Source organism: Hypomesus transpacificus, chromosome 18 (assembly GCF_021917145.1).
Source record: "Hypomesus transpacificus isolate Combined female chromosome 18, fHypTra1, whole genome shotgun sequence".
Lineage (NCBI taxonomy): Eukaryota > Metazoa > Chordata > Actinopteri > Osmeriformes > Osmeridae > Hypomesus > Hypomesus transpacificus.
The window spans coordinates 3,645,699-3,668,582 of NC_061077.1; the positions used below are offsets into that span (position 1 = coordinate 3,645,699).

The window sequence follows — 22,884 nt, forward strand, 5'->3', positions numbered from 1 at the left end:
ATAACAAACACTCCCCGGTCACACAACTAACATCTTACTAGTAACAATTGTGTTCTTTGTGTATTTTTAATATGCTCTGCAAGCCATACTGACAGACAAACAGACAGACAATATAAACAGCCAACCAGCCGCTCAGCCAGCAAGCCGGTCAACCAGCCAGCCAGGGAGGCAGACAGAGCACCCGTCCTCTGGTGGAAGTCACTCTCATCAGAGCTGTCTGTCAGGAACTGAGCAGGCTCCTATTAGCTCCATTTCCATAAATCTGAATTGTAAAGGGCGACAGGCAGGAGAGAGAATCCTCCACAGAGGTGCAGAACAAACAGGCAGCGCGCCACCCGAGGCCACCAGATCAGATAGGGCTCCTCAGCCACCAGGACGCCAATCGAATTAGGCACTTTGATTGACACCATACACACTTAAGCAACTGAGAAGCCTTTAACCACTCCTGAAGCACACAGCCGGCACTGTATAATCCTGTCACTATGAAAGTCAATATCATGCTATAATGAAAACAGGGACTGAAGGACGATGCTACGGTATGCAGGAAGTAAAAGGCCAAACACAGCTTGTCGTGTTTTAACATTCACAGTACAGGCTTATATGGATGACCTGAATTTAATACAGAATGTTATAAATGTAGCTGTATTACAAATGTAACACTTTTGAAGGTGATTATTTGAGGACATGGTTCCTGGAGTGAGCCATGGGTTAGGCTAACACTGGGCTGTGAGAAGCTAGCAGCACTAGCCCACAGAGAGCTGGCCCTGTGAAAGACCAGCTGCAGCACAAGCAGCCGTTTTCACAGCTATGACATCACCACAAACTGTAGATACGGGGCCGTGTTCAAACGGACGTGAGGCTCTTTGTCTGAGCCTGTTTGCCCCATCGGGAGACCCTCCCAGTGGAAGGGTTATGTGAGGTCAGCTGCCTCAACCAGAGGGACTAGGACGTGTGTGTACAGCTGGCCGGTCATGCACAGGGCCAAGGCATGCTGAACCCAACCCTCTGTCAAATAATGAGAGGAGGTTCTCACTTCAGGAGACGGGAGCTGGACCCACAGCAGCAGCAGGAGCAGACAGGCTCGTGAGCCAGGAGCTAACGAGAAGTCCAGTCAGATGCAACCATATGTGACCTGCTGAATTAGCTGCCTCTTCAGAACAAGAAGCAGTTGGAGAGACAGAGAGGAGAGGGAGATAGAGAGAGGAGTAAGAGACAGAGCGAGAGGGAGGGGCAGGAAGCAGGAAGAGTGAGAACAGGGGAGATGGTGAGTGAGCGAGAGAGAGACAGAGAGAGAGACAGAGAGAGAGACAGAGAGAGAAAGAGAGAGAGAGAGAGAGAGAGAGAGAGAGAGAGAGAGAGAGAGAGAGAGAGAGCCATGCCATTCATTAGTCCAGCTGGACACCAGGCAGTTTGTAGCGGCAGCCACAACTCAGCAGCTGGCAGCAGCTCCATTCTATCTGGAGCCTGATGCCACAGGCGGGCAGCCACAGCCACCGAGGAGAGAGGGGGCGAGGGGGGGGGGAGTCTGAAGAGTAAGAGAGAGAAAATAGTGTGCTGCTACTAGAACATCTATCATTTTGGTCTAAATTCACTCTGTCTTAGCCCATACCGTATCACAATGAAGCGAGCACACTTCTGACTGTTATTTCTCTCAGCGGGGCCCAAAATCCAATAGGCTTACATAAGAGACAGCCAGCCAGTCACAGTAATCCCTGTCATTCCCTCTGCTAGTGTTTCAAATCTGGACTGAGCGATAGAGAGAGGCTCCCCCTGTAATCACACTGACAGACAGCTCTGAGTTAAGGAGCAGGCCACTCAGCGCTGGACTAGGCTATCTGCTCTCTGGAAGTCCCACAGAACCCAGTCACGACAGCTACAGGGATGCTCTGTACAGCCTTGATACACAGTGTGTGGAATACCCACACTGTCCTGGCTCTGAGGAGATGCCCTGGGCGTGGGCGGCACTGTCCACATACACACACACACATACACACACACACATACACATTCACCCATCCACACACATACATACACATACTCACACACACACTCCCACATGCACAAATAAACACACACTCCCACATGCACAAATAAACACACACTCACACATGCACAAATAAACACACACTCACACATGCACAAATAAACACACACACACACACACATGCCCGCTGGGCCCACTACAGCTCTCTCCCCATGCCATAATCAATTAGCTGCCAATCCAATTAGCACGAGTGTGCGTCTGATGGCTGATGTCTGTGTCCTGCATAGCTGGGACACTGAGACACCAGGACCGTCACAGCTGCCCTGCTGTGACCCGGGGAGCCAGGGCTGTGACCCTAGGAGCCAGGGCTATGACCCAGGGAGCCAGGGCTGTGACCCTAGGAGCCAGGGCTGTGACCCTAGGAGCCAGGGCTGTGACTCTAGGAGCCAGGGCTGTGACCCAGGGAGCCAGGGCTGTGACTCTAGGAGCCAGGGCTGTGACCCTAGGAGCCAGGGCTGTGACTCTAGGAGCCAGGGCTGTGACCCTAGGAGCCAGGGCTGTGACCCTAGGAGCCAGGGGACCCAGGGAGCCAGGGCTATGACCCTAGGAGCCAGGGCTGTGACCCTAGGAGCCAGGGGACCCAGGGAGCCAGGGCTGTGACCCTAGGAGCCAGGGCTGTGACCCTAGGAGCCAGGGCTGTGACCCTAGGAGCCAGGGGACCCAGGGAGCCAGGGCTGTGACTCTAGGAGCCAGGGCTGTGACTCTAGGAGCCAGGGCTGTGACTCTAGGAGCCAGGGGACCCAGGGAGCCAGGGGACAGCACCGGCACTCCAAACACAGCACGGGCACGTTGCTGTAAACTGTTCGTCATCTCAAACCTTCCCTTTATCAAGTTAATTTAAATGCATTTGTTCTTGTTCCATTGTTCTCTGTGTCAGATAAACACGTTTTAAATACCTGACGTTTGTCCATGTGACAGATTTCAATGTCACTTCAAGCAAATAGTTCCCTGTTTACTGAACAAATAATTGGAATTGAATGAAGTATCTAAATCATTTCTCTGGAAAGATGGGTGCCTGTTTGTACAGTGTTTGCTCTACAGTGCTGTATGTACAGTACGTATGTCTAAGGTGGCCTGTTCAGTCAGCCTCTTAAAACCCTGGTTTGAACAGAAGCATGAGTCCACTTGTCTGTTGGGATTCCTGGCTGGGTTAGGCTAATTATATTTACACTGGGCCACACTCCTCTGAACACATACAGGATATCCTTCACAGCCAGGGGGCGGGAGGTCTGGAGGCCAGGTGGGTAGGGGGCTTGGAGGAATAGTAGCCTCATACCAGAGAGACTAGAGGCCAGTGGGCAGGGGCCCAGAGGCCAGAGAGGCAGGCCTACAGTTTGTTTGAGACCATGGCCTGTAGACTGGCTGCCTGCTTTCACAACAGCCCTCCCCCTCACAACCCCCCTCCCCCTCACAAGAGCCCTCCCCCTCACCGTGTCTCTGTCCGAGGTCAGTGATAGGTCAGACAGGACAGTGCTGTGACTCTGTGACACAAGCCAGACTTTGACATCACACAACAACAACAGTGATAAACGCCAGCCTCCTGAGAACACAACAACACCCCACACTCTGGGAGCTGGGATCATACAGGATTATACAGAGCAGAAACAGCTCTAGAAAAAAAGGCAATATACACTCAACAGTATATGATGTTTAAATGTACTCTTGTAGTCCGCTACCTGCAAAGAAATGAATTTCCTTTCTTGTTGAGACGTGGCGCTCAGTGGGAAGTGCAACCTTGACTAACGTGAGTCTCAACATCAAATAGAATTCTTTTGATTTTTACTGTATAAATGTAACACTGGCTACCTCCTGGGATTTCATTGATACCACACTAGTCTGGCTTACAACGTGCTGGATCATTTGGTGATAGAACGGCTAGTTGTGAACCAGTGCTAGTAGTAAAGATGCTACCTGGGAGCTGTGAATAAACCTAAAACTCTCTCTCTCTGTCTCTCTCTCTCTCCTGGTCACTAGAACACTGTTACACAAATCAAGGCCTTTATGAGAGGCTCTATCTGCAGACACACATAACAGACCCATTAGCACTGATACACAGGCACAGGACTCAGTCTTCCCTCTCCCTCAATGTATCCCTCCCTCTCTCTGAACTGCACACTTCATACACACACACAAACACACACTGACCGCACAATAAAGGCCTTTAATTTCATCAGAGGCGATGAAACACAACAGTTTTTGTTGTCGGCTGGTTATTGTCCAGTCTGTGTCTGGGTGGGAGTGGGGTAATAGCAGTGTATGGCATCAAGGCTGATGCTGTATCAGTCATGTGGGGGGAGGACTCAGCCAGCACGCTGGGTGAGGGGCTCTTGTTTCTGTATGCACACAACAAGTCCAGTCCAAGCCAATGAATAAGTGTAAAAAATGGCAGTCAAGGTCAGGCTGGGCCAGGCCCTCCCCAGTCTTTGTCATATCATGACGGAGTACAAGCCTCTTCCCCTCACAGATGGAGTCTAGGAAGAGAGTAGTAGGCCAGTGGGAATGGGACTTCTCAGATAAATAAATGAAGACAATTAGTGGTTATAATTTCTAACCGGTTAAGAGTTTGTGAGTGAAACAGACGTAGGTCAAAAGCACAGTCCCAAAAGCAGCCAAGGAGATCCAGGAGGGAGGGCAGAGATAAAGGGAGTGGGATTATGGCATGTTTAAATTGTGCTCTTTCAGAAGAGTAGCTATTTACGTCATTCAAAGTTTGAAAATGGGGGATCCTTATTTTATGCAGTAGCATATCTGCCTACATGTAGTTTTTGTTGGATATTTTGCTCAAAACTGTTTTGTTTTCTGTACTGCTGTGTGGCAAGCTCACCTAAATGACCTCGGGACTAGAGAGCGGGCTGACTCCAGGATGACTGCTGAAGTGCACATTTATATCTTCCGGCCTGTTCCATCTGAGCCCCACAGGATGGAGGTCTGGCTGGCTGTTTGGCTGCTTGGCAAAGACTGGGGGAAAATCAGAGCTGGTTTCCTGTAAACCAACATCCTCAGAGCAGGACCCTGTAAAGCAGTGCCAGGCATAGTCGAACACTAGCACTATGGTAGGTAACTTCCCTCACTTTGCAAACACACACTCATACACCGTACTATACACGCACAGTCACACAAGGTTGCTGTTATGTCTTCTCCACACACACAATATGCTACCCTCAGTCTGAAATATGCCAGTAGATTAAATTGTATGTTCGTAGGATGTATGCAATACAATACAACGCAAAATAACAATCTCAGCAAATACAAAGCTCCTAGCGGTGGACAGTGACCTCATACACATACCCTCAAAATCCACACATGCACAGCATATCTGAGAGAACATTCATTACGTGTGCTATTGTACCACTGTCCTCCACCTGTAAAGGGGAGAGGAGGAGAGAGGAATGTCACAGTGACCTACAAGCCCCAAGATGAAAATAGCATGTCGCCGAAGCAATAGCAGAGCTCTTATTCACTTTGCTACGAAGGATGAGCCTGGTGCGATACGGCAGGGCACAAGGCGGTCTCCGTGGTTACACTCACCTGAAAAAGGGATGGGGGAGGGCAGCTACTTATTGGCTCAAAGACAATTGGCCCGGTGCACCTCTTCGAATCCCATATTTGTGCTCTCTAGCCAGGTCCTGTTGAAAGGCCTTGAGCACGGCAGGCTATTACCAGACTGCTCTCTCCTCCTCCTCATCCTCCCCTTCCATCTCCTCCCTCTCGCCCGTCTCTCCTCCAGTTATTACACCTGCTCGACTTCCATGTGCCTTGGGTCAGACAGAGTCAAGCAGCCACCAGTGAAGGGGGTGTGGATAGAGGCGGGGGAAGGACCAGGCCCTGGGCAGATATGAGAGCCCAGGGCTGTCGAACCTGCTCTGGGCCTGGCTGCGGGACTAGCAGAAGAGCCCAGGGCTACACCAGCAGGCCTACCTGGTCTCTAACTCTCACTCTCCGCTACAGCTCCAGTCCCCCCCCCCCCCCCCCCCCCTTCCTCCTGCGAGTCCTTCCTTACATTGAGGTAGAATCAATAGAGAAACCTCCTTCACTGCCTGTATACCAGGGGGGCCTCTCATGTAGAGCAGGGATTCAGTGTTTTACAAATGTCCACCAGCACTGCTCCTACACTCCATCTTGACTGAGTCACACAGGAGAGACGGGCCTAGTGGATTGCTGTCACTGATGTAATCACACAGAAGCATGTGCGTAAGTAAGTCCTAGGGGAAAAGTCATTGATATTCTGATCAGGGCCATTCTAAATCCCAGCTCAACATGTGAACGGCACAGCAATCCCTCAGAGGCGCTACTCTGCAGGAAACACAACAGCAGCAGCCCGCATCTCTGGCTGGACCCAAACCAGGAGGGCTTTAGGACCCTGGCTGGTGTATGGCTGGAGGTCTGGATGTGGAGCGCTCCACTGTGCGAGCCCCTCCACTCCAGTGGAGTAGCAGCAGCATGGCTTCAGTGGCCAGGCTCCAGTCACAAGCCCGCTGCTTTCTTCTCTCCCTCCCGGCCTGAATGCAACAGCAGACACTCTCCGGGCATTAAGATTGATCAAAGACAAATCTGTGCTAGAGAGATGATTAAAATTTGCATCTGTTTCACTGTATGTGTCGGGGGAGCTGCTGGGACAAGATCCCTCGGAGAGAGAGAGGGAGGGAGGGAGAGTGACGAAGAAAGGAAGAGTGAAATAGCGAGTGTTAAAGGACAATTAATACATGATTGGGAAATGTGATGAAACTAGCACACAGGTTTGAAATCCTCTGGTGTTTTGGCCCATATGAACTCTCTGACCTGGCTGAGCACACATATGAGGATGATAAGGATGATAAGGATGAGGATGATGAGGATGTCTAATCCAGACTCTAATTTGGGACCCTAACCTTGGATATGTTTTAACATTCCTGGAACAGAGGACTAAGTCTTGGTAAAGTCTGGGAAACTCTAGACTGGGAGTATGCTGTGGTACAGGATGTGAGGATATAAATGCCCACTTTAGAGCGAGCGCACAAGCATACAGCTCCAGCACATGATACCCTAGCAACAGGCTTCAGCATAACCTATTGTCCCCAAATCCAAGTGTGGGGGGGGGGGTTATATGAGGTTGGTGAGACTGTGTGCCAAACAAAATGGCGTATCTACGTAAACGTAACCCTAGCAGAATGTATTCAGCAGCCAGGAAGGCACAACATATAATCATAGAAAGAGGAGGGCGATAAAAATCGACTGTTTCTTACCCTAGAGAATTGGCCCGAAAAGCCCTATTCAGCATTTCATCAGAAACACAAATAGGGGCAACCAGCCGGAGGAGACGAGCATGCAGCACTGAGCTCATTAGCGGGTTAGTGGTGGTGGCTGAGACTGGCTAGGAGACTGGGTGGGAGAGAGGGCTGAAGGCTGAGACTGGCTAACAGACTGGGAGGGAGAGAGGGCTAAAGGCTGAGGCTGGCTAGGAAACAGGGAGGGAGAGAGGGCTGAAGGCTGAGACTGGCTAACAGACTGGGAGGGAGAGAGGGCTGAAGGCTGAGACTGGCTAGGAGACTGGGTGGGAGAGAGGGCTGAAGGCTGAGACTGGCTAACAGACTGGGAGGGAGAGAGGGCTAAAGGCTGAGGCTGGCTAGGAAACAGGGAGGGAGAGGGCTGAAGGCTGAGACTGGCTAACAGACTGGGAGGGAGAGAGGGCTGAAGGCTGAGACTGGCTAGGAGACTGGGAGGGAGAGAGGGCTGAAGGCTGAGACTGGCTAGGAAACAGGGAGGGAGAGAGGGCTGAAGGCTGAGACTGGCTAGGAGACAGGGCGGGAGAGAGGGCTGAAGGCTGAGACTGGCTAGGAGACTGGGAGGGAGAGAGGGCTGAAGGCTGAGACTGGCTAGGAGACTGGGAGGGAGAGAGGGCTAAAGGCTGAGGCTGTGTACGTGTGCATTTGTGTGTATGTCTAGGACCCAATACCTGCCTCCCCCTTTGGCTAGCTGTTTCTCAACACCTGTCTGACTCAGGTCTGACTCAGGGGTGGCATTTCCAAATCTTCCCAGACTACCTCGAATACCCCCCCCCCACACACACACACACACACACTCCCAGGCCCTACCAGGCTGTTGGATACACACACGCACACACAGCCTGAGTCTAATACAACATTCCCTTTCAGAGCAGCTTCCTCTCCTCTTCCTGTCTGACTCACAGTCAGCAGAAACATTCCCAGGCCTCCTCTTTGCTTCCTCTTCCCACTGCTTCTCATAGGCTGCGGAAGTTGTCTGTCAACAAGGGGCCGGCCTACCCCACACACCCATTCTTTGATCTGAGCAGAGCCTGATCAGGACCTCCAGCAGTCTGTCAGTCAGTCAGGCGAGCGCCGTATGTCTGAGGGGAGATATGCAGATGGTAATCTTTTCCCATGTGCTCACTTCATGATTGGATTTGACAGTCAAATGCCCAAGGTGCCAAATGTCATCATCTCGTCATCATCTCCACCTTGCTGGTCTATGACTGTCCACCATCCTTCCTCACGTGCTTGCACAGAGGACAGGAGCTCAGGCTGTTCATGGTCTCTCATGGTGGGAACTGGTCTACACTGTGGCTGTGCCATCCATGTCGGCAGCTAAGATAAATTCCTCTTGCTCTGACAGTCTATCCAGGCTGGAGAACCATCCGTTAGCTGCTAGAGGTTAGAGCCAGGGACTACATCACCCCAGTATATCCAGAAAGAAAAACACTAATATTGAGGACCAGAGCACATGAGAGCCACTGAACAGCAATCATCCAATCCCGTGTGTTTGCCTAGTCGCAGTGTACAGATGGAGGGGTGGGGTGTGTTTACCTTGACACAGTGCTACATGCAGAGTGCCCCGGGCTGCGGGTGAAAGGCAGACCGTATTTCAGCCGTTTCACGAGTGAAGCCATTCAAGCTGCTGCTGCTGCTTTGTGGCGAGGAGCCGACGGCTACAGTAACCGTGGAGAAACAAACAAAAGACTGGGTCTCCTTTATGAGGCCGTCCACCGCTCTGGACGAGGTTGTCTCTCACTCAAACTGAATGGAGTAAGCTTTACAAGGCGACAGGAGGCGGTGGGCACGTGAAACTGCTAAGGAGCGGTGTGTGAACATGCACTCACATACCCCAGCAGCATCATCCCTCCTCCTCTGGCACCTCTCCACCCAGCACGCTCTCCCTCGTTCTCATTCCTCCGCCCTCCCAAGTAAACAAGGGAGAGAACAGAGAGAGGAAGCAGTAGGGAGGGAGGGAGGGAGGAAGGGAGGGAGGGAGGGAGGGAGGGAGGGAGGGAGGGAGGGAGGGAGGGAGGGAGGGAGGGAGGGAGGGAGGGAGGGAGGGCGGAGGCAATGCTGTAAGCTGTTAATTGTCAGCTTTGAAAAGACAGAGAGGAACTGTATACACAAAAGCACACAAGAATGAATGCTTAATTCTCTTGATCAACAATGGCACTGTCAAGGCTTATTTCGCTTAATAGTTAACACAACTTATTCAATGATACATGGGACTTTAGTCCTGTGTGAACAGTGAACAATGAAATATTCATATTGGACTTGAAACACAACAACTGCCATGTTCCATGTTAAATCTGCATAATGACAATACCTGAAAGAGGGTGTTTTGTAATCAAATGCAAATGAATCCCACCTCTTCACCTGTGTTTAGTGGAACACACTGTTCTCCAGCTAAGTTAGAACAGCCTGGACTCACATGTGCAGCAGCGGTAAAGGTGCAGCCAGACGTCCAGTAAACGTTGTCTACCCAAGCTTCCCAAAGCTCTCAGTAATAAGAACATTCATCTAAACTTGGGGTATTAGTGTTGGGCTCCCTCCATAGGCCGTGAGCCAGACAGGGGATAATGGTCTGGCCATGCCATGGCTAGGGGGGTGAGGAGGGGAGGGAAGGGGGGGGGGGTATCTGTGGCAGAAATCCCATCTACTCACCTTCTGTGTGTCACCCACTTAATGGCATTAGGTCTTAGATCCCTAAGTATTGCAGATTAAGACATAAGAAGATGTTCGCTCACTGCTGTCGGAGTACAATCCTGCCCAGTCCACCCCCCCTCCCCCCCTTCTCTCCCTCTCTCTTCCCCCTCTCCTCCAGGCAGGCAGACAGGCAGGCAGGCCTGTGCTTCAGAACAGTCATTTTTGATCAGCATCTTTATGGACAACACAAGGATCTCCAGTCCTGCCGCTACAGTCTAGCCTGTCACACTCAGGGTAATTGTCTTAGATACTGTAATTCTCCCGTCGTTATCCCTAAACGTGGCAGAAAGGAAACACTGTTGACCTACATTGCTGCGGATCTGTGAATTATACATGATGCCATAATTTGATTCTTTATTTCGGCCCGTGTTATTTCAGATCTGGGCGCATGATCATAATTGTGTCTCTCTTTTTTCTCCTCAGACATGAGAAGCGGTGTGGAGAGACACGCCACAGCCACGTCTCACGTTTCATTGCTTATGACACGGGCAGAGTAGCTAACGCTAACCGTGCAGCTAACGTCTGGTGCCTGACACTGCCCTGGTAGAGGGAACGGAACGAGGAAGTAAAGGCAGGGGGAAAAAACCACATCCAGCTTCCAACTCAGATCAGTTTATCTTGATCATGTTTCCTACGGCAGGAAGAAACGGAGGGCCTTCTGGAATGCATGCTGTTTGATTGTTATGGTTTGCACATGGATCACAATGACCATATTGTTGATATCGTTTGATAGGAGGGCACAAAAGCAGGGGAGGAAAACCAGTGCTTCTTGTTCTCTTTCAGCTCTACGACAATAAACCCACAGAGGTCCTGCTGCTGTTGCTAGGGGTGCATTCCACAGCATTGTCATTAAAGGTCAAGCACAGGCCAAAATCAATAACAACACAGTGGAGAATGGCTCCAGGTCAGTTCAAACCCAGAGAGGAGTTACACTGCTGTAATGTACTTCATCACAAGGTAGCTCCACTCCGCCCCATTTCCCACGGATCTCTCATGGCTGAAACTGACAGAGTAAAAAGCGCCAGTCTTCCTCTCCAACTGCCGTCTCTCTCTCTCTGTCTCTCTCCCTCTCTCTCTCTGTCTCTCAATGGGTCAGTCAGAGTAGTGTGTTTGTGCATCAACATACTACAGTATTCCCAGGGGGGCGGTCCCCCTCCTTGACCGGGACCCTGCAGGCCTCTCTGGGCCAAAGTAAAGAGCCCAGAGCCTCCGGAATGGAGAGAGGAGACTCATAGACTGGGCTTTTAAAAACACGACCTCCCATAAGCACCTTTTCCAATTTCCCCCAGACTGAGACATGACCCCAAGTCCAGTTTCTAAGAATGGAGTTGCCATGTTTGGGAAGGAGTGTGTCCAATCAGGCTGGCAGTGGCAAGCCCACTCTGATTGTTTGGGCCAGAGCAGGCTTTCTCCAACCCATAGCAAGAGGAAAACGGATGCCAGGCTTGGCTGCTTCTCAGTTTGAAGTTGTGGAGTTTCGCCGTCTTTCATCATTACTGTAGTCGGGTTTGTTTTGGTTCGCACAGTGGAAAGACTTTATCTGCATCGGAAGAGTGTGCGAGTAAGCGGCACACACAGAGAGAGAGAGAGAGAGAGAGAGAGAGAGAGAGACAGAGAGAGAGAGAGAGAGAGGGACAGAGAGAGAGGGACAGAGAGAGAGGGACAGAGAGAGGGACAGAGGGAGTGTGTGTTTGGGAAGAGGGAAGGGGGGGTTCTTTCATTTGAGGTATTCTGTTTGTTATCTGACTCAGGAATGAGTTTGGTAGGTGTTATCTCTTCTCGTGGTGGCTCCTGAAGGTGGAGGGGGTGTGAAGCCTTCCGCCTCCCTAAGGAGCGCTGGAGCTAGCTTCACTGATAAGGCCACGGCTGGCTGGAGAATAGTAACACAGCAGCCGGCAGGGATGCAGGTGGCTACATGTCACACAGCTCAACAGGACCAGGCACGGGGGAACAGAACAGGCCACACTCATAACTCATGAGTAGGGCTACTCATTCAGCAGCCAGTGGTGTCACATTAAGCTAATGCATGTGCATTAACCATGTGGATGGTACATTTCCGGAGTGATGAACAAAGCTTGAGTCAGTCGTGTAAGAAACTCAGTCATTGCCTTTGGAACAGATGAAAAAGAGCTAATGATGGTGATATAGCTGAGCTGCAGGTTGTAAATGGTCTGACTGTAATTAGGCAGCAGAGAAATAGGGACAAAGCTGTCGTTGGTCTCTCACTCTCTCTCTCTCACTTGCTCTCTGTCGTCCCCCCCCCCCCCCCCCCGCCCCCCCCATCTCTTTCCCGCTTTCGTTCACGAACAAACTAGACATGCAATGCCTCTGCCCTGTCTCCTGTAACCATGGCGACGATGGCAGACGGGGCGTCCTCATCACCAGGGGGCAGTGTGGGCTTTGCCGCGTGTTGCACATTGGTGCCCACCCCGGTGCCCTGCATCTCACACACACACACACACACACGCAAAAACACACAGTTGTCTGCTACTGACAGCTGCCCCTTGGCGTCTGTGCGGAGCCCACGTCACCCCCCCCCGTCCCGTCCCTCCTCAGCCGCCTCTCACCCGCTCTCTTTTGTTGCTCACTTATTGTCAACTTCCACACTAAACAAAAACGCACATCCTCCCATGACACAAGCTAATTGATTATTGATGCTGCCAGCCCAAACTGACTTATATTCAACGGCTGTGAAAAGGGAAAATAGTTCAGAGACAATGCATTCAGAGCTTTCATGAAACTAAAACAAGTCAAGGCATTTGCATGGGGAGCTCAAGGTTTTTGCAGCGGTGATGGGGCTGTCCTGTGTGCCGTGCCGCCTTGGTAACAGTCAGAGGGCTGAGGTGGAGAGACGCAAGCTGAGTGGATGGTTCTGGAATAAACAGCCACATAACTTCTTCAGCCATGTTGTCGGCCTGACAGGCTGCCTGGGACCGAGTGTGAAGTTCAGTGACAAACAAACAGCCAGACTTGTTATTCTCCGGCTCCCGCTGCCATGATTGCTGTTCTTATCACCAAGATCGGGTGATTTTGTTACACACGGTGAAAATATAGCATGGCCGGTGACAGCATGAATCAGATAGAGAGTGTGAGAGTGCCTGGGTAGAGGCATGTGGAGATGGACCTGCATGCCTGAAGAGCCTGTTGTGTGTGTGAGAGCCTGATGGATTGAGAGTGGAGGGGAGATTGAGGCTCTGCAGAATGGCGGTGGAGAGGGATGCAGTCCCATGGAAATGTGTCATGAAGGCAGTTCCATTAACATCTTAATAAAGGCTGCACGGCCCTGGAGAGCCCTCCTAGACTGATGGCTCTCTCTCTTTCTCTCTCAGTCTCTCTCTCTCCTTTCTCAGACACACACACAGTCACTGTAGCACTGCCTCCGTGGGGGAAAGTTTCACCAATGTTCTGCCAATGTTGCATTGTGAGGGTATTATGCTTCCCTAAGGACTGGCCTAAATGCATAGCCACCACCATGCTCCACTAAATTCCCTTTCTCTCCTTTCTCCCTGCTCTCATTTACTGTCCATTTCTCCATCTGTTAGATTCAGCGGTCAGACAAAGGGCTTTGTTTCTGCAAGCTGGCCGGCCTCGGAGACCAGAGAGAGGAGATGAGAGGGCACACTGGGGTCCGAGCAGAGCCCGGTCCCTCTGGCGTGGCTAGAGAGAGGAGGGGAAGTGTGCTGGGGTCTGGAGGGCTGGTGCGCTTCTTCTGGCGGAAGGAGGATGCCGCTTACTGCTTCAAACCCTCTCCCCTCTCCACAGAGACTAGCTGGAGTCTGCTCCACAGCCAGCCCCATCTGGATGGGCCAGCCCTCCATCCCTCCAGTCCATGGCAGAGCCTCCACCAATGATGTGGTCAAGCACATTCCTCTAGAGGCACATCACAGGGGTGACAGAAGGAACACCTCCCACCCTGGCCTCTCCAACCACTAAGAGCCGGGCAGATGCTCGGACTTTAGCCTCGGCAAACACCACTTGGAAGTCCTGTTGTAAAGAGTACCTGGGGAAGGTATTGGAAAATGTAATGCAGAGCTGAGACATTGATTTGTGCCCTCTGTGCTGTGTTGCTCATACTGAGTCAGTCGCTGCTTAACAATGTAGTGGCCTATGGCCATCAATTCCAAATGGTTTCAACGATTCAGTAAGTCACGGTAGGCCACACACACACACACACACTCCAGATAAACTAACAACTGCATGAGTAAGCCATTAAGCGCAGCCCTAATGGTAACAATTGTAGACGCTGTCTTTTCAAATGTTGACTTGGCTTGTTGGCTACATTACCAGTGAACATACCCATCACAGACAATACGATACGGATACTAGAGGAGGGAAGGAACTAACAACCTGCATTAGGGGATGTGCATGTTTCAGCTCATTCATATCAGTTCGTAGCTCATTTACATCTATTTCCAAAGCCAGACTGTTAAGATCTCCAGCTCTATAGATGCCTATCTAACTAAGCTATGCTGAAAGCCTCTAGTCTGGGATAAACGTAGCCAACAAAGGACAAGTCTAAATACAGTCCTGCTGAACAGAACGCTTAAGAGCAGTGACTCACCAGTAAAAGTCTAGTGTTTACTGCAATTACTAGGACTAGGAGAAGGCAGTCGGGCTGTCTGTCTGGCTGACTGATTGGCTGGCTGGCTGTGGGTAAAGGGCCAGTGGTGTCAGAAACAGACAGAGAGAAGAGATAGTTATGCTTTCTACCAGACCACAACTTCACTCCAAATGTTCTCCCTGGACACCCTCCACTTCATCAATGTCACGGGCGATTCAAATCTCTCTCGTGTCAACCCTCACATGGAAGCACACACAGGCAGAGACACGATAGCAAGCACACACGCACGCACACAGACATGCGAGGACACGGGCACACATGTTTATAACATGCTTCACTGAGCGGAGTGCGTGGGTCAGACAGATAGAGATCTGTGTTTTGACAGCTGGACAGTCGAGAGGTTCTGATAAACAGCCCACAGTGAGCAGGACGGGAGGCCAAGAGCATTAAAACAAACAGTGCTTGTACACACATCAGATGGGATGTAGAAGACCTATATATCTGCCGTGAACAACTCAGTGAACACACAGCAGTAGCCGTAAGGCATGTGTGTGTGTGTGTTTGCGTGTGTGTATCAGACAGACAGCGAGTGTGTGTACATGGGGGGGGTGCTTTAAGGGGAGGGAAGCCTAACCTACTACACCGCCACTGAGCGCATTTTGCACTGTTCACTCATTAAGAAATAGGTCAAGGATTCCGCCTGCATGCATAGCAACTTGTCAAAATCTCTCAAGCTAAAGAGGGGCAAATCTGGCTGCCGCGGGAGAGGGGGGGGTGGGGGGCGGCAGAGAGGAGCAGGAGAGGAGCTGAGTGTGAGCAGGCTGGTGACACAGCAAATCATAAAGAAGCCAGCGTGTCTTCACACCATGTATCTCTGTCAGCTAACATGCAACTCAGTTAGTCCTGCCATATAAGTAGTTTATGAAGGGGGGGGGGGGGGGGGGGGGGGGGTATCATGCCCTGGACCCCAGTACCTGAAGCTGTCTGGTTAGTGACATCTAAGCTCTGAGGCGTCAACCATCGATAGAGAACGCTCTTGAGTTGCATGCAGCAGTCGGTGTGTGGATGAGGATCTATCCAGCCTTCGTTAGAGACACGTTGAATGAGGGCGGCGTGACAGGGTGGGGAGGGAGGGAGGTGGTTAGAACAGGGTTAATATGACATTCACATGCCGCCCTCTCACTGAGGCTATCAGTGTAGACAACACCTCTAGGACTAGTCTGAAACAACTAATACCCAACAGCAGTGTTGAAACCAGAGCAGTAAAACAGTGCATCAACAACTAACACAACTCAACCAAACAGAATAAGAGAGCAGAGCATGTGGATTCCCTTCTTGGAGTGGTTGGAAAGTGGTCCATAGAGAAATATCCTCCAACTCGAAAACTGACATTATTTAAACCGAGGTGCACAAACCAGCGTTAAGCACATAAGACCTTGTTACCCTTAAGGTTCCTCTAGATCTAAACTGGCATAGGCAAATCGATAGCCTGAGATCAACACAGAGCAGTGCAGAGAGCCTGTCTGCCCAGAGCAGCCCAGAAACATACAGTCAGACAACTGGAGCTTGTGTTGAAAGCGAGAGGAGAGAAAAAGAGAGAGAGAGACAGGAAAGGACTCACTTGACTACGGCAGAGCGAGAACAACCAGCATTCAGCCCGTCCTATTTGATGGTTTGCTCAATGGAAGCAATTTCTGTGCGTGCGTGTGTATATGATTAAATCTTATTGATTACCAAGTGTGTGATGTGGGGGGTTTGCAATAGCTTTTCTTGGACTGCCCCCTCTTCAATACATTTCTTGAAAGTGCTACACTGAGACTAAATGGAATTGGTCAAGCAACATACATTGAAGAAGGGCTTTTAGATATGAGATGTGGTTGGATGGTTCTGTGATTTTGTGAGTGTGATTTTGGCAATGCCCATTTTATTAGTGTCTGTGTTCATTTGAATTTGAATTTAAAACTGAAGCATATCTAGCACGACTGGAAGTACTTATATTACAACAATCAACAAATAGCACTGCTAAAACATTTCACAAAAAATCACATCATCTAAGAAACCAGATCAGGAATCTTCCAAAGCTGTCTTCACACCAACGTTCAACAGACGAGGCTTTGGTGGCTATTGAGAGCTGATATGATTGCGTGTAATATCCTTAGCCTATGAGTGGTGGACTGGTCAAACACACTGATTTCAGTGCAGTAGCTCCAGACTATCAGTGCATGCTTTTTTCATCAGATTGGAGTTAATTAGGTGAATGTAATCAGCATGTGATAATCAACCCATGGCTGAGTGCTGGGTTTGTTCTTCCAAGGCAGCAATTTCCACCCTGGTGTTCCTTTTGGGGTCAAACTGCTGTTTCGCTTTGAGATGGATATTAAAATAATGATGTGAGTAGGTCATGCTTCAGATATACAAACTTTTTACGAAGAAGAAATAGGGTTTGATTGCATGGTCAGGGGGATTAATAAGCTCTCCATCACTCATGGCAGATGCCAGTCATTTTCATGCAAATGTAAAGCAATTTTCTACTTAAAAGAACATTCATTTTCTTTAGACACTGTCATGAGTGCTTGCCGGAGCACTGAGAGTGTGACGGAAAATGAAGATTTGTGAGTGCATCTGCTCCGGAGTCATACAACAGATGAGCGGTAGAGTCTATCTTGAATTCCAAATTACAGCCAGTTGGCAACAATGCATCAGATTGTAGAGGCTTCCAAGCTTGGGGGGATATGGGGAGTTATTCTATTATGCGGCACACCACATTGTAATAAGAAGCCTTATCATAAATCAACTATGTGGTGATTCTAGTCTATACAGAGGTAAAAATAACGTCTCAGTCAGGGCAGCAAATATATCTTGCAACCACAAACAATGTGTCTGTCGGGTAGTTCTGTAAAGCAGAGTAACGGCGTAACATTTTAAGTGTGAACATGTTACATCCAGACCGCATTCATTAATTGGTGTCATTAAAGTTCACTAAAGGTGCAAGTAGCCTACAGTAGCTGTGTAAGAACGTAGGCTGCTCTGCCTATGGAGCAGATGAGATTACATGGGAGTTCGGATTCAAGGTCAGCACAACTGAATTGTTATGTTAATTAAACCACGATTGTACTGACAAACATTGGAGTAGACTAAATTTCTATGTTTTTCATCATGTCTCTTTTTTACAGTTAATATTGTTTTATTAGCCTAATAATAATAAAACATCAACAGTGTCGATCAGACAGTCTACTTACACCGTGCGTTATCATTTCACATAGGCTAGTGCAGGTTATTTCAAATGTTTATGTCGATTTAGTTTCCCTTGTCATCTGGCTATAGGTGGACATAAAGTGTGCAGAGTGGTAGGTGATGACATTATGCCCAATCTCCAGGTTGATACATTTTTTACGCATGAATAAACATAGGTAAGTGCACCTACGTTCTGTTTGTGGGCGACACATCTTCTGTTATGCTTTCTTTTTTTCCTGAAAATTGCTAATTAATGCTCTTGAAACAATTACGATGTACCTCCACCTCTCTAAACCATGAAATAAAATATCCCAGTCAGTTACAGTCCCTTGACTTGCATTGACTGTAAAATTACCGTGCGTCGGAATACAGGAGTCTGAACGAATTGTTTTACGATTTGCCACTTTAGACTATGACATTAATTCAACCAGGTTTTTTTGTTTTACCGTTAAAATGAATATGATCGATGTCACCCACCTCTAGGTTTCAACGAGGTCTCCTGTTTTCGGGTATTTTATAGCCTCGCAGTGTTCGTCGTCTTTTGGTAATGGACTGAACAACTTAAATCCACGGAATGTTTCGAGTACCAGAAGTCTGACACGGCACCTCTCAATGATGTTTGAGTAATTAAAGATAGCTAGCTAGATCCCTCTAGTTTCCTAGAAAATGACATAGGATAGGGCACTCTAACCCGTCTCTCATTCATACATATCCATTGCGCTGTGCTGCACGGCTGCAATGCTGGCTCAAAACTGATCTCTACAATTTAGCGCGTAACTTCGTAAGCCTTCGTTGACACTTTCTACGAATTTAGAGAGACATGCCTGCGATATGGCACATTCCTTCAGTTTAAAATGGAATGTCCTCTAGCCTACCCTAGACACGGTTTGGCTTGCCATCGTCCGGCATCGTCAGCATGGGCTACAATTTCGCAGCATTTGATTCAGTACTCGCACTGCCTTTCTTGGAGGGTTGTGCTAGGACTGGCACGAATCGGTTGCTCTAGCCAAAGCCAGTCAACGTACGATACTGTACCACTTGCACACCACAGCGTTTAAACCCAACCCCCCTGTACAATTCGGCATCACGGGCTCATTTTGTGATTGTGTTAACTGTTTGAGCGCAGAGTCCCATGGCATGGCCATATGTTGTGATCAATCTGTATTGGGACAAATTAAGATAGACACGTTATTCTTGGAAATGTATTGATAAAGATACATTTACCCGTATCATTCCGTCAGGCTCCGTCTCTCAATGGCCACCCAAATATCCGAGGAGGCGGATGCAAATGGCATGAAATTGGTTACTGTACTTTAGCCGCAATTAGTTGGTTCTTTTTTCGCTCTTAAGCCAATTGAGGATACATTTGCAGATCAATTTTCTTAAACACGTGAAAATCTATGTCATTTTTATTACATGTTTTATGCACCTAATGTGATTGTATAAAAAATTGGAATACAAAGTTAGAATAATTTGATTAACAAAAAAAAATCACATTAACACAAGCTAAGTCTTTTCAACATACTGCGACGCGGTCTTCCCAGCTTCAGTGCGCACTGACACCAAAGAGGTATCAACTCCTGTCTTCGCCAAGTCCGTTTGAATACTGCCATCTATAGGCAAAAGTCACGAGCTACGTACGGCCCAGTGTCTTACAGTAATAGACTGAAGTCTATTCTTTCTTTCTTTATTAATGTCTCCCTTTTTTTCTAAATTTATTTCTCTTAACTTTTTTCCTTTCTTGAATCTTTGAATTCTAGACATTAATTGTAATTATCCGTCGCTGTAATGGCCATTGCAGATTGCATTAACAAACCATTAAAGCACTCAAAAGCACTGTTGATTGACAGTTTGATGCATGTTTTGCTTCTGATATAATGATCCAGTCTACAGCAACTTCCTAGCATTCCTGAGTCCCAATGCTTTCATAAGATGACCGAACAATGTCCTTTAAGTATGAGATTTATTAAATGCTGCCACAGCACAAACACCTTCAGCACTGCTGATCTTTTTGATAAACTACATATTTTTGAAGGTTGGTATATCGTTGAACTGCATTAATCCCAATGAATTGACTCAGATTTTTCAGACACTGTGGATACTTTTAGCCTCTGGGAAGTTGGCCACCTCCATGTCTTTCACTTTTGAGTTCAGATCATTACAGTCAGATCAAATGGCCATTATCATTCTCTACCTTCTGGTCATAGTCAAGTAATACTTTTCTCACGGCCCCATCCAAAAGAGGTAGAGTTCTGATCATCTTATCTAACCATCCCCCACTTTCTGTCTTTAAAAGTCTGTCGTGGCATAATAAAAGTAGGCTAGCTGCATTCTCTGATCTATCAATAATTCAAAGTGGGAAAAGTCCCGGTGTCTGCCGTCAAAAGTATTGCAAAACTGCCAAAAGGGAGAAGATGCAGACCAACTAGTGTGTAAGTACACTAAAAGCACAGCATCCACTTAAAGATGGGGTCAATATCTGGAGGCCGTCCATAAGTTCCACCACACTACAGTACCTCTCAAATGGATCTTAGTGGAGCCGCCCACGGCAGCATGGTAATCAAATACAGGGCTCCTCAATCCATTACTCCCAGGCAGCCCTGTTTGGAACAAGAAGCGATTTGTTTGATTGGAAGATAACCCAATTCATATTGAGGCAGAGGGTGCAGAGTATTGCCCGTGTGCATGGTTTGACCAGTCTTGTCGGAAGGATGTGATGTATAGCTTTTTGTAACTGTAGCAATCATTCTCAACTGGGTCTCTTTTCTTCTGCACCGAGACTGTATTCCTCAGTGTCAAGTTTCTGAGCAACCGTGGACAAGTGAATTATTGAAAAGGCTACGCTACGCACTTTGTCCAAGTAAATACTAGGACACTTGAATTGTAAACATTTCATGGACAAAATGAGTAATGTGAAGGCTTTTACTCTGCTGCATTGCTGAAGCAGATAGAACATGCGTTGTTGGATTTAGAATTGAGAATTCTTCAAGGTTGACTTCAACCGGAACTGAAGTGACAATTGGAGAATTACATGGAACAGGTCAAGGCTTGACCTTGAACCTCATACTGTGGTCACAACTAAACTGATGACAACTGTGACAAACCCAGAAGAGGCGGGCATGCAGTTATAATGGCCTTCTTGTTAAAATGGGAGTTTAAGGGTTAGGGTTAGGGTTTTAGGTCATCTGAAAGAATTAACAGTGATAATAAAATAGCTTAGCAGACAACTATGCATACATGAGTAAACTATATGTAATTATCCTTACAGTACACAACAGAGACATCCAAACTGTACATCTACAAAGCAATACCTGTGGGTTTCAAACCAGTAATAGCATGTGATTTGACATGGCTAGGAGGCATAGCTGTTGATGATACCCCAATGTCCTCACGGCACCTCCTCTTCGTCCCTCTGCCAGCAGTGATGGATCACTCCTCTATCCTTGGCACTGGGCATCTCCTATCGGGCTGTATCCATCTCACCACACCTCTATGCTACACTCCGATCCTCATCTGTCTCCAGACCATCAAGCTCCTTAATGGCATGCACAGATGCAGCGAATGCTAATCGATCGGCCCATAGCTCACAGACGCACCGCCCTGTCACAGGCCTCCATTAAACCCCTGGGTCTCTGCCACCGAGGAGGCTGCAGGGGGCTGGCCACGGGGTATGGCCTGTGAGACACACTCTGAGAGTGCCATGTCTGGCACTCTCCACTGTGGACTGGTACACAAACAGTGAGACCGACGGCTAGACAGGCAGACAGGCAGACAGACAGACAGACAGACAGACAGACAGACAGAGGGATCATGATCCACCTCTCCTGCAAGGCCTTTTTGGGAGGATCCGGAGGAAGTTTGCTGGGGGAAGTCAAGCCCAGGTGAGGCCTTTAATTTTGGAGATTATGAGTCTGTGAAGCGTTGGCCCAAGAGTTTATCTCAGGAAGGCGATGGGATGGGGGGGGTTGGGAGTGTCTGGGGACGGGGTGGGTGCAGGAAGGGGAGTGTGAAGGGAGATAGAGAAGGAATTATTGGTAAAGCACAGAGCTGATTTGTTGGGTGATCAGTTCAGTGAACAAATCAAACAGGGGTTGGAGACTGTGGGTGGTGTGGGTCGGGGCAGCAGGGGTGCGAGGCTCACAAACAGTGATGTGGAGAGATGGCGGGCTGGAAAGACGTTGCTCAACCGCTAGCTGATCAAAGTGCTCACACGCTGCGATTTCATGCTAAGTTGGAAGGTTTCAAAGAGGTTTCCTGTGATGCCTTAAATTAAAAAAAAAAATCTCCAGCCATGTTTGAAGATATCACGAGGGAATGGGGCAACCTGTCGACTCTGCTGGAATTCCATTCCTTTTCTCCTCTGACCCATGTCAGCAGTCTGTCTGGTTAGAGACGGAGAGAAGGGGAAATATTTCAGAAAATAATCACAGAAAAATAGACTGTCAGTCTGAGGACATGATGCATTGAACAGAAGGCAAGATCCATGAAGAAAAGGTTTAGACACATTAAAAACGAAACCTTTGTGAACACGGAGACTGGTGGACATCAGCCTTTTTTCAAAAAGTCACCAGTTAGGTCCCATCTCTCAGGAGGAGATTCTGAAGGTGACAGCGACAAGGTCAGTGGTTCAGCTACCCACTCCAGTCAGTGCTGATGGAGTGGGTCAGGGCATGTCAGGGGAGATCTTTTTGTGTGTTGCAGTTGCTGTTCATTATGGGTCACCCCCTACACCCCACCCCATCCACAGCCCACCTGTCTACCACACACAGAGTCGAGAGGCATCGGGGACTACAGTAGGGATCATAGCCATGTACAACAATGCCACCACAAAACACACACTCTCCATACAAACACACACTCTCCATACAAACACACACTCTCCATACAAACACACACTCTCCATACAAACACACACTCTCCATACAAACACACACACACATATACACACTCAGCGGCAGTCTTACAGGTGGCCCATCACTAATGGCCCACCCACGGAGACACAGCGGTGTGCCGCCACTAACACGAGCTGATGAACGACCAGCCCTGCCACTCAACACTGGCATGCCCTCCCTCCTCATAGGACTGTGGGC

General features: G+C 48.8%; 1 protein-coding gene across 2 annotated transcripts in view; it reads right to left on the minus strand.

Annotated features, from left to right (window-relative positions):
* Positions 1-18,794, minus strand: part of LOC124481123 (plexin-A2-like) — a 32,394-nt gene extending 13,600 nt beyond the window's left edge. Inside the window, exon 1 of one of the 2 annotated variants that reach the window (XM_047040910.1) lies at positions 18,272-18,794. The gene's annotated coding sequence lies outside the window, so the exon portion shown is untranslated. Of the gene's footprint in view, positions 1-4,868; positions 5,221-18,271 lie in introns of those variants that run through there. The other variant, XM_047040911.1, reaches the window with a different exon arrangement.
* Between the last annotated feature and the right edge of the window lie 4,090 nt (positions 18,795-22,884).